The sequence below is a fragment of the Eurosta solidaginis genome, chromosome 1 (genome assembly GCF_040869045.1).
Source record: "Eurosta solidaginis isolate ZX-2024a chromosome 1, ASM4086904v1, whole genome shotgun sequence".
Taxonomy (NCBI): domain Eukaryota; kingdom Metazoa; phylum Arthropoda; class Insecta; order Diptera; family Tephritidae; genus Eurosta; species Eurosta solidaginis.
This window is the reverse complement of record NC_090319.1, coordinates 328,791,728-328,805,234: the sequence shown is the minus strand read 5'-3', so window position 1 is coordinate 328,805,234 and position 13,507 is coordinate 328,791,728.

Below are 13,507 nucleotides of genomic sequence, written 5' to 3'. Positions count from 1 at the left end.
ATTTGCATTTTCTTCTTAACGCAAATTAACATATCCAAGTAATTCAGCATGAGGCTCTTTTAAAACAACTAAATGGGGTTCTTTTACCATATTTGTATGAAATTTCTCATTAATTTTCTCTCTAGTTAATGAATCATTTTTTCTGCCATCGAAAGAAAATGCAGTTATGTTGGAATCTATGTATCGTTTACGAAGCACTTGATCTCTAGCTTTAATTTTTTCTCTTGCATCCTTAGATTTATCCATTATGACAAGTTCACCACGAACACCTCGAAAATTTATGTATATCTTCGAAAAGGGCTGTTGCTAAACATGAAGCAACTCTATCCGAAACACCGAAACTGTCACACATCATAGCAAAATTTATAGCATCGTATCGTTGAGTATAATGTCCTCGTTTCATTGTAACAGATACTTCTGCAACTGCTTCATTTGCAATTTGTGCTTCACCTGTTTCCATATCTGTTCCAAGTGGTTCGTATGTTGGATCATCACTAACTGTTGGCATTGTTGATATTGTTGTAGGTGTTTCATCTACAATGTCATCCATATATTCAGGTATTGTGAATTTTCTATCATTATGTTGGTCCATCATAAATTCTTTTAAATGGTTTGGTATTAAACCATATGAGCATTCTGTTGTTTTTAACTTGCATTTACATTTTCCAATGTAAAATAATTCATTTGTTGATTGTACGAATGCTGTAAATCCCTGAACTTTTTTAATGCTTTTGTGATATTTTTCAATTAAAACATTTAGTTTTCTTAGAATACTACGTCTATCAATTAGTTGAATATTCAATTTATTCCGAATTTCACCCAATTTATCAATTATTTGAGGAGTTAAATTTTTTTGCAAAAACATTTTACTTTGAATTTCAACATGATCACTTAAAAAAAATAAAAACTCAAAATGGCACGACTGGACGGCAAATTCAGATTATTTAATTCACTTGATAAATCAAATGCAATAATATCGTGTTCAATTATATGTGATAAAGTGGACTTATATGATGTAGAAGGAATTGGTTCATCGATTTTAAATTTAAATACAAAAAGCTGTAAAGGAAAAAAAATTTTCCATAAGAAATTTGTTAAAAATGATAATATAGTATAGTAAAAGTTCATTTTAGGCTAATTTCTCATAATTTAAGCCTGATATCACTACTAAAATTCAAAAACACATATTAATACAGATTCTAAAATGTACGTAAAATACCTTTAAAGTAAGCCCAATATGACATTTTTCCTATAATTCTATCAGAAGCTATGAAGATTTTTTGGCCAAACCCTACATTCATATGGCAAAATATCTATTTTGCAAAAGTGGGTGACTCGAAATCGGACTTAGAGCTATGGTGTCTTCAACAATTTTTCTTAGAATTATTTGTAGATTACGTTTTTGCTATACTCCTGATGGAAAAAAAATTTGACCAATATACATACATGTTTCATCCTACATTATCCAGCTCACTTAACTGTTATTCTATTTATTATACTATGTAGTTACACAAAGTAAAACTTTCGCGGAGCTATACAGAAAAGTAAGTTCTTTGCAATTGCATATGCATGGATACTTGGGTATGTGTGGGTCTAATTTTATAACCTGGAGTGGAAGTACGGTTGCTTAACTGGTCCCATAAGGTATCCTAGTTCTGAAATGTTGCAAATTTAATAGTAGATCTAAGCTTAGCAGTTTAATCGCCCTCGCGAAATACAAAGTGAAAAGTTTGCTACATAAATACTTCTAAAAGTTGCTACATAAATACTTCTAAAAGTAGGGCAATTGATATTTTGGTGGGTATCCGTTTCGCATGTGGGAATATAATGAACTACGTTAGACTTGAACCTTTTACAAAATCCAGAGTGGGGCTATGTATATATATCACTATAGCGCTAGTCAGGCGGACTAATTCTTAATCTTGAAAAAGGAATTTAAAGGAGAAGTACCCAAAATTTTATAAGAATTTAGTCATATAGATGTGGTCTTCATATTCTTCTTGTAGGAATAAGAAGACTCCCCGAAGGTTGTGGCAAGTTTTATCGATTTTGATGGCCTTTTGCCGGATATTGATTCGGTACGTTCCATAAAATAATACCACCACCCCGATATGGTAGGGAACGATATGGGGATTCGAAGATCTAGCCTGTTAAACAAACAGGATTTGAGGAGCTACGTATTATAGCGCTGGCAATCCCTTAACAGTGTTGCTATACACAACGCCCTCAACTGAGTTGTGATCTGGTAAATTCACTGTGTGAAGGTAGGGATGTTATTCTTCGGTATGTCGACTATTCATCAAAAGTTTGTTCTTAAACATACCACTCGGTTAAACAAATGTATCTGGGTTAGTGTAACTTGCATATTTTTGGACAACTCACATAGGAGTCTAATGATACCGTACCCTATTTCTCAATGTTCTCGTAAATTTATACACCCATACAGGCATCCACATACAATTCTTTTTCGACTAATCTAACAATTTCATTAGTATTTCGAATGTGAAATCCAAGGATCGAGAATCTATCAATAAAAAAATACTGCAATTTCATTCCGATTAAGTTACGAACTGCGCGCTTATGTGATTACTTACGTATGTAAGTGAAATTTGTAAATACGTAGATTATTAGAGCAATACTCAAAATGTGTATCAGCGAATATAAACATACGTATGTGAATACCCATATTGGAAAATAACGTGGGGAAACTTTAGAAAGTTTGTTTGTTAAGAGGGGATATTAAGTTTATGTTAATTTAGCTCAAAAGCTTGAACTAATAGAATTTCGATGATTAATGGAGAGAGTGTGATGGCAAAGTCCTTTGTGAATGATATTAAGTTTTATTGATTGACTTAAGTAAGTACTTTGATCAACAAGACATTCGGTAATCGGGGTTGTAATAAGAGATATATGTACATATATATGCACCAACTAAGTCTTAAGAGGATTGGATAAGGAAAGAAGTGGTTCGAACGCAGCTGAATGTCCGCTACCTTCAACCACAACAGTTATTTGCCCCTAAGCTCTCGTGTTAAGGGGGCTTAGAACATTTACGCGGTAGGCCCATCTGCCCAAACAGTAGAATAAAATCCATACCCGAAGGTTCCAAGGGCCACAAAGCTCCCTCCTTAAGCAGTAGAGCTAGTAGCATCACAAGCTTGTTTAGTATTGTATGAGATTCAGATTCATTTTTGACAAAGAAATGCATACATACTTAGCGATACCCAAGCCTTCGAACAGAGTTTTGAGGTTAAAAACAACAAATCGTCGCTGCGCTAACGAAAACAGTTATGTGTTTTTCTTTAAATTTTTTTTATTGCATATTTTATTACCACCATATAGAGCCAACATTTCTGCATATGTCCTTTTTTTATACTTCTTTTGGTTTAGAATTGATCGAAAACAGCTATGTGCTCACAGTACTGAAGTACTCTGAAAAACAGTTATGTACTTGCTTATAAATTTTTTTAATCGCTGGCGAAAGTGCTTTGATTTCAATGGAAAAATAATTACAAACCATATCGCTTCCCAAGGCAGCTGGTTCTATGAACCGGAGCGACTCGGGATTTTTCCCGACCAAGGGCTGTCATTTCAGTGTAACCACATTTAATTTGTTGCGTCCCTCCCACAAATTGTCGTCCTCCCAGCAGATCCTTGCAGAGTGACTGCGCTATATTCTCCTGCTCCGGGAGGGTATCGAACCCAATTCAGGACCTGTACCTGACCCCGGTCCAGAGAAATGGTTTTGCTGCGTTTGCCGGAAAATAATCTATTTAGGACGGCCACACTATTTTCAGTGTGTCACGTGCAAGGGATTGTTGCATCGGACAGGATATTCTGGGCGAGAGCCCAAAACCCGAAGTCCTCGTAACTTTAATAAATTTTTTGTGGCTCCTTGTTGTTTACGCCCAAGGGCGTCCCGAAGTCTGCGCCTTAGCCCCCCCCCCCCCCCCCCCCCCCCCACTACCTTCTAGCTGCCCCTCTTCTCAGCAAGCCATAACAAGTAACCACTGCTGCTCCGGCTCCATGGCGCCGCCAGCTCATACGGTCGCTCCTACTCATAACTAAAATCTCCGTAGTAGAGTCGGTAGCAATGCCGAGCATCAGCCCCCGCTCTCTTCTTCTTCTCTCCCTCTTTCCGATATTAGCACTCGAGCAGGTCAGAGAAACAGATTCGTAGGTCCCTACCAGTTTTTGTACCGTTTTCCAGCAAAGAATATATATGTTTACAACATCTGTCCAATACACCTCCTGCATTGGACGATGCCACTTTCCTAGATGTTCTGGTCTCAGCGACGGCAACCCCCGATGTGTTTCATCGCGCCATACTTCCGGGCCGCAAACCCAACTACACCGGGTACCCAAATGCTTACCCAGGGACGTCCAGTTCCAGGGCCACAACAGCAATTGCGTCCTGGCCCTCCTCAACTCAGACTTAGTCACCTATCACTTACCCCCGTTGCACTTCAGAATGCTGCAGTTAAACTCTTTGGGTTAACTAGGATGATGGTTGATTTCATGAAGCGGCAAAACATGCATTGCAGCGATACAAGAGAACAAACACACAGCAAGATCTGCTCTGCAGACTTGCTCTGAACAAAATGTCCACAGAAAAGATCGCGAGAGCGGAAATGCACGCGGTCTCGCGTTTATCACCCACCACACAGTGCAATATAATCTATTTGATCCCGACATCGGCATTACGCTACCGACTGTCTTACACACTAAAATCTTGGGTGTGACGTTCGATCAGGATCTACATTTTGGATTGTACCGAAAATCCAGAGCCGTAATAAAATCCTCAAATCTCTTTCCGGCAGCACTTGGGGTAAAGACAAAGAAATGGTCATTACTACTTACAAAGCAATTGGCCGGCCGATTGCATGCTACGCGTCCTCGATATGGTCGCCAAGCCTAAAGGATACGCACCTCAGAACCGCTACGGGCGGGCTGTCTTCTTATGTCCTCAGAACACCACGTACACAAAGAGGCGAGAGTACTCCCCATTAGGGAGAGAAATAAAATGCTAAACAAACAGTTTCTGTTGAATACCCAGAAACCTGGGCATCCCAAAAGACATTTGATTGATGAAGCTACACCTCCCATAAACATTATGAGGAATACCGGCAAAAATTGCATGCATTTCCCTACCGCCAAAAGCAAATTTGGATCATGTTTGAAAGCAGCTATGTACTATAAAACGGCGCAAATATTTATCACGTCGTAATGGGTTAAAAGACACGATTTTTTCCTTCACACATCAATAACGTACTTTGCGTAAAATATTTCAAAAATACGACATTTGCAAAATTTTGCAAATGGACCCCAGAAATAAGTTTTTTTTGATCTCCTGAAAAGTTACTGAAAAACACATAACTGTTTTTGTGAGCGCAGCGACGAAATGCTAGGTTAAGTTCCTATTGCAAATCAATCTTCGATATATATATCACCAGTGACGTGGCTGCCAAAATACAAAAGTTTCTATTTCTTACAGCAGCAATAACTAAACAGGAAACCATCTCTTTATCCTCATCAGAGAAAGCAGAACTTTAGAAGCTTTTGTTCAGGCCAATGCAATCAATCAGCATACGTCACTACTTTGACGATACAGTCATTAATTGTTCCTAAACGGTTTAAATTTGAAATTATTTTTAACATCATGGAATAGTAGAGGAGCCGCCTTTCTACGGCAACCTTATTTACGAAGATCTACATTTCCATAGACATGCATATTATATCTAAGTGCCATTTTCGGTTAATTATAGTAGGCATTTTATTTGACAGATAATCAAATGACTTCTGCCAAATAGGGTTCCAAGCCAAGGGTATCTCATGAAAGCTCTAAAGTACAAATTCGCCACAAAATCTTCCAGTCCCTCTCTGACAACGCTTGGAAAACGATAAAGGGATGCTGCTAGCTACTTATAAAGAAATAGACCAGCCACTCACTTGCTACACATCCTCGGTATGGTCGCTTGACTTAAAAGAAACAAACAGGAAAAGGCTACACACAGGTCTGTCAAAACGCCGCGCTCAGATGGCGATCAGATGTCTACTTATGCCACTTGAACACCATTGCACAATAGGTCGGAAATACATCCAATGAACGAGAGTAGTAACAAGCCAACCTAAAAAAACTGCACTGCGTTTTTTTAGCGCACGCAAACAACCGGCGTTTTTTACCCTAACCGAAATAAGCATGCGTGCGTGCGTTAGTGATGGGACGATATTTCGCTATTGGCGATTGCATCGCTGCTATTGACAAATCGCTAATAGCTATAGCTATTGCAATCCCAATATATCAGTGATTGGCGATTTTCCTTCATTCGATTCTTTTGAATGACAATCACCTCAGGCAGAATATCGCCAATAGCGATTATAGCGATTCGCGATTTTCTTTCAGCATGAAGTTCTAAAGCGCCAAATACACGACACGAACATTTCCGCGAACATTCCGCAATCTTGTTCGCAGCTTTGGCCATACACCATACGAACTTTTGGCCGAACATTAGTTCTCTTTCAGACAGCGATGAATACGGACAACAATTGTGCTGCAGCAATATTGCTCGCTGTGGCAATTAAGCGTAAAAAAAAGAGAGATATTTGCCTTTTACTTGTCACAATGATGGCAAAGATTTATACATTTCAATAAATTCACTCAGAAATTTTTTATTGTCCATTTTACTTTTCCGCGCACGTCTGTTCCGTTCAGAAATTACTACGATTATGAGCTATTTCGCCATACACGCACGAACAGTTCGCGCAAATGTTCGCCAAAAATTAAAATATTTTGATTTTTGGCGAACATTTGCGCGAACTGGCAAACACCACCATAACGACAGAAAAGGTCGCAGAAACATGACATAACGGGAATGTTCGCGGAAATGTTCGTGTCGTGTATTTGGCGCTTAATACTAATAGTGATAGCGGCGATGCAATCATCGATAGTGAAATATCGTTCATCACTACTCATCTGTGTGCTTTACTTTACGACTGAGTAAAAAAGTTTATTGGATACAAAAAGGAATAATTTTCTTGAAAATTGGAAAAAAATATAGGTAACGTTTTATAAGACGGTGCACCACCTAATTTTTATCGAAAATTATCAAGGGTGGTCTCGACCTCCGTTTTAAGAATCCGAAATCGGAAATCAAAAATATGGGGCTCGATCCATAGTTTTTTTTTTGCATAGAACACCTTTCTGTGTTGGCGGCCTTCGGCCGCGCTTTTAAAAAATTACCTTGGGTGGATCCGACACCGGTTTGGGGATCAAAACTAAATGCGCGCAGAACACCTTTCTGCATTAGGGTGTGTATGTGTGTACATCAAATGTAGCAAAAAACAACAACCACATGGAAATTTGAACCGATTTTTTGCTTATATCTTTTGACAGAAATAAAAATTTAATTTTCGCTTTCGGATTCTTAGAACGGAGGTCGAGACGCATCTTTTGATACGATCGTTGATAAATTTCGATAAAAATTAGGTGGAGCACCGTCTTGTAAAACGTTACCGAAACTAATGCATGTGTTATTCATAAGTTAATACGTTTAGGCAGTAGCCGTTAACAATTTTATAAAATTTGTGTTTTTGATGGAAAAATAAAAGAATTATACAAACATATATCACTCGTCTTATTGTAAACAGATTAACTCAAAATTTTAGTTTTTTGGGAGAATGCAATTCAAGCTTTGTTGTGTGGTTTGTATATGGTTGAATTATCCGGCTAATTTCTAGGGCACTGAAGTGGGTGGCTAATTTTCTGCTAAAGAATATTTTTATAATAGTTTGAAGAATTTGCTATATTTTTCCTCTGTATTTTTCATTAAAACTTTATTCACTTTACTATACAAATATTATGCAGCCAAATACAACTTTCAGAATAAATTCATACGGAGTATTTCTGAATACATCGGTGTAGTATAATATAGTAAATAAATCATATTTTTATGGTGTTACATATACAGATTTATTTCGGGTTGATTCATCTTACATTTAAAAATCAAAGCATTTTCAATTAGCAAAATTTATAAAACAAAGATGCATAGACATCTATTTCAGCTAGTTTGGTCTCATTGAGTGTAATACGAGTCTGAACATATTGTCGCCAGCCAGTTAATAATATATATGATAACATTTCGGTTGCTCTCATACAAATTGCCCTGCAAAAATCGCGAGTACTCCATGCAGGCATGTATGGAGTACTCGCTATGGACCAAGCGAGTGCTCGAAAATTAACCACATTTCATACAAAAAGTATGTTCCAATTAACATTGCGATATCCTAGGACTGGACCATATACTCCAGCTCAGCATTACATCTGAGTAATCCATGGAGTACCCACTATGACACAATTAACATTGCGATGTGCTAGGACTGGACCATATACCCCAGCTCAGCATTTCATCAGAGTAATCCATGGAGTACTCCAGAATGACACAATTGGACCACATGATCCAACGATTTTTGCAGGGTATATGTGCATGAGACATTTTTGACAGAAAATGACTTGCGTGCGTTTATATTAGGTTGACTTCTAAGATGCTAAATAAAGATTTTCTATTCAATTCCCCATAACTGGGCATCCAGGGTGGTCGCGACTCCCAATAACATAAGTTAACAGCTGCTCAAGCTCTATGAATAAATCCTGCACACAAGAACTCAGAAGTTTAAACCAATAGAGCATAAAACGGCCCTCACCCTCGTCCATACACGGTCAGTAACTCCTTACGCCGATGTATATCCTGCCAATTGCGTGATTAGAGCTCAAAACCAAAAATTTATATTTGCATTCTAATAGGTTTAACTCTTTGGACGGACTTACATAAACTCTAGGAGTATTTTAACTGTTTGCCTCGCTTTGATACTGTGACGAATATTAGCAACACTAAGGCATACTATCATCTCTAAGCCGATACAAAGCAATCACTTGTATCTACATAAACAAATCAATCATTATGTCTAAACATATGTCCATACAAGAAGCGGATAGATATGGACAAACACATGCATATATCTGAGATACTCACAAAAGTAGGCAATCACCGGTGGAAGTACCACTCGCAAATACACGCGCATATGAGAAGCTATAAACGTGCATCTGTAGTTTATAGCTGGTAAAGAAGTAGTAAATTCTAGAAGAAGAAACGCATAGACGTATGCGAACGACACAGCAGAAAGTATAAAAGGAGCAAAACCTGAGTAAGCAGAATCAGTTTGATTTAAGCACGCTATTGATTGCGAAGTATTTTCAGAGTAGTCTAATAAAGACCATTTTGCATTATTGAATATTCGAGTTATTTTATTCAACAGTTTAGCGATACGAACGTTAGTAGAAGGTGTGATGTAAGCGGAGTTTCCCTAAATTCGTTACAATACCATATTTAAATAATGTTTTGGCGAAGAAACCGGCAAGGCGTTTTTTTTTTTTGGTATCTAATGGCGCTATCAAAGCGTTTATGTAAATCCGCTTTAAGGCTTTATTCGCTTTGAAGCGAACAAAGTGTTTTTATAAATCCGACTCTACACAGTACGCTTTGTTTCGTCGGTTAATCAGGTTTACATAGGACCTTTGCCTCGCTTTTACAGTGCCATAAGTTAGAAATTTTTTAACTTTTAACCTCCCTTTATGTGAATACGGAAAGAAATCAAGGCGTTTTATTGCTATCAGAGGCAAACTCGCTTTCATACAACCAAACCGTTTATATATAGATCCGCCCTTTAGCTAAGGACACATTGAGCTGCACTACATCGCTCGGCAAAATATTCTTGACATGTATTTAAAAAATTTCCAAATTTATGAATATTCACCGAACAAAAGGCGACTAGGTGTATCCCGGCAGGTGCTATGGGTTGAGTTGGTTATAGCATACTCAACTTCAAGTAGTCTTTCAAATCTTCAATTTCTAGGCGCCTTCTTATTGATTCAATTACTTTGTCGCGCTCTTGGGCAATATGTAGTTGGAACTCAACGTCGTCTGCATTTATAGCATAGGCAATTTGTCGTCCGCTAAGCGCGCCAACATGGCTCATGGAAGCTCTCCCTCAATGCTTTATCTTGTAATTATAATTTTCAAGCTCAAGAGCCCATCCAGCGATTCGTGGGTTTAGTTGTTTTTTCTCCAGAGTCATTGTCAGTGAATTGCAGTCGGTAACTATTGTGAAGGGTATGCCCTCCAATTATGGCCTAAATCTTCTTAGTGCGTATATTATAGATAAGGTTTCCAGCTCGAAGCTATGGTATTTTGATTCGGCGCTAGAAGATGTCTTGAAAAAGTATGAAATAGGATGAAACTTCTTGTCATCTTGACGTTGCAGCAAGACAGAGCCAAAACCTATCCTACTAGCATCACAATGAAGTTCCGTTTCCCGTTCTGGATGATATATAGCCAGGACTGGGCTTTTTACTAACCTAGACTTAAGCTCGTGAAAGGCATCGATGCATTTTTCGTCAAAGTTTGAATTTCTTCTAAGCAGGTTTTGCAATGGTTTGGCGATCTGAGGGAAGGACGGCACAAAGCTTCGGAAGTATGAAAATAAGCCAATACATGATTGCAGTTGTTTTGGATTAGTAGGTATCGGGAAATTCTGTATGCTTCTTATATGGGAGCCATTTGGTAGTATTCCCGTACGAGTCACAGTATACCTTAAGTAGTCAATTTCATCGTATCCGAATTTGCATTTATCTACATTGAGTTTCAAATTCCGTAGAGCGTGTGGTTCTAGTACATATTTGTATAAATCTTTGTGCTCTTCGAAATTTTCAGTTGCAAGAAGAATGTCGTCCATGTAGATGATGATCTCTTTATCGTTAATCATATCTCGAAAAATGCTATTTATGAAACGTTAGAATACTGCGGGCGAGTTTTTCAGCCCAAAAGGCATTTTTAGATACTCGTATTGGCCATTTGGAGTCACGAATGCGGTGAGCTTGATTGACTCAGGGGCCATCTGCACCTGGTGGAATCCGCTCTTCAGATCGAGTAGCGAGAAGAACTTCTTGTTCTCCAAGTAGCCGATGCAGTCGTCTATCAGGGGTAATGGATAGTTATCCCTCACGATTACTTTATTTAATGCACGTTAGTCCACACATAATCGTATTTTGCTGTTCTTCTTTTTGACTAGTACAATAGCCGAAGCGTATGGCGAGTCACTGGGTCTTATTATCTCATCGAGGCGCAATTCGTCTACGATAGATTACACCTGGCTTCGCTCGGCGTAAGAGAGCCTACGGGGGGCGCAATGAAAGGGAACATCACAAGTGAAATGTATCTTCATTTCATAGTTCAGTGGCTCAGGTATTAAGTTATTGTTCAGGTAAATATCGTCAATGATTCGTATTAACTCGTCCCGCTGATATTTGGGCAGCTTGGTGTCTATGTAAACGTCTTTAGCATCGTGAAAAATTTCGATGCTGAAAATATCGGGCATTTCAAAAGCAGTGGAGTCAGCTGGCTCCTGAGGTTTATAGGAATTTTGTTTACTTTGGTGGAGTTCATCGACAGGATGTATCGGTATAACGGCAGGGTGTACATCGGAACTAATTGCGGGTTGAGCTATCATAGACTTACTAGGTTCATAACTATCTCTGATTCCTAATGATTTTTCCTTGGTATATATTTCCTTACGTTAGTTTTTAATTTAATATTGAAAATATACAGAAAGCCACGTCCCAAAATAACTGGTATGTTCATACTCTCATTTGGTATAATATTTAATTCAATTTCTTTTAATTTATTTAAAAACCGTATTTTACATTTCACCTTTTTTTATAATTAAATTATTTCCTCCAATGCCTTTGTAATTGGATATTACTCCATCGGAATGCTCTCCTACCAACTCTTTTGGGACAAGTGACGCCTTTTAAAGCTAACCGGACTGCCGGTGTCAAAGAAAGTACTTTATCACATATTGTTTCCTTAGCTAATTTAAATGTTATACTTACAAAATTAAATGCGGTAATTGCGTCTCCCACTAGGTCTGCTTCGTCTGCAACAAAAGCCACGTCATCCCGTGGTTTCAAAACTTTAGCCGGATTCGGGCAAGAACGAGGGTCATGGCCCATGTGCCAACAGCGGAAGCATGCAGTGGATACGTGCAGTTGGGCTTTATGTGCCCACGTCACGAGCAATTAAAACATAGCGTCGAATCTACCTTCGGTTTCGTTGTTCGTTGTCCAGTGTATATTGTTGATTTTTGTTTTAAGTTTGCTGTGATGGGCTGCTTGGGAGTAATTCCAGTGACGTTGGTCGCAGTAAATTTTTGTTGGTAGCGACTTACCAATGTCTTCAATTCGTCAAGGATACCGTCAATGATGAATTTTATTAGCTCAGTTTCGGCAATATTGGCACGCTTTGCCAAAGCCTGTATGTGTAGTACATAGCAGTGAATTGACTCGTATTTTCTCTTCCACTGGCGCTGTGCTAATATCCTATAAATTTCCTGTCGGGTGATTGCTTTGTCAAATTCGGCAGCCAGCGCCTTCTTTACGGTGTCGTAATTTAGTGCAGTGTTGATAGAAAGACTCTGCTGTCCCTGTTAGCGAACGGCGGAGAGCCAGAAGCTTGAAGCTATCCTCCGCTCCTGAGGAATCCATAATTTCCTCGAGATCACGTAAAAATTAAGTACTGGTTATGACACGTCAACTCCGTTGAATTTAGGGAGAGCGTGCTCGATATCTCCAAAGTCTAGACGTCGCTAATTCTTGATGGGGACCCGAATTTCAAGATCTTCGATTCTCTTGATTAGTGTCAACATTTCAAGCCTCTCCTTTAATGCTACGACCTCTTCGCCTATGTCGCTAATGCTTGGTATGGCTCGTTGGCCTCTAGCACTGTTGATGGGAGTGGCTGTAGCGGCATTTTCGGGGGTATTATTGATATTGGCGGCATCGGCAGTAAGAGTAGCGTTGGTAATACTAGAGTCGGCAATGGCAGTATTAGCATCTGCTATATTGGCGGCATCGGCAGCATTAGCGTCTACTATATTCCCGGCATTGGCAGAAAGAGTAGCGTTAGTAATACTAGGATCGGCAACGGCAGTATTAGCATCTACTATATTGGCGGCATCAGCTGCATTAGTGGCATCAATATCGAAGGCATCGCTAGTTTCGTCAGAATCTGTAGCGTTTCCAGGGGCAGAGGCTATTATATTTGCTCCAACTCCCACTACGTTCTGCAATAAGTTGCGCAACTGTTGCGGCGTGGCTGATGGAGGAAATTCCACCCCGGCTTCTTGTAATGCATTCGTCAATTTTTGTTTTGGGTTGGCCATTTTAGTTGTAGAATAAATATAAATTTTTCCAAATGGGTATGTGGTTGAACCCCACACCTGAGTTATAAAATTTCCAAATTTATGAATATTCAACGTTGATTATGAGGGATATTATTCCTTTCTTAAATGAAAGACGTGTTACTATGTTAAATGTTCAACCGGAAGTGATTCTTCCTCTTTTCTTTTTTTGCTCATCCTCATCATTTGCCAAGTTGGCTATGGTTATCGATACTTA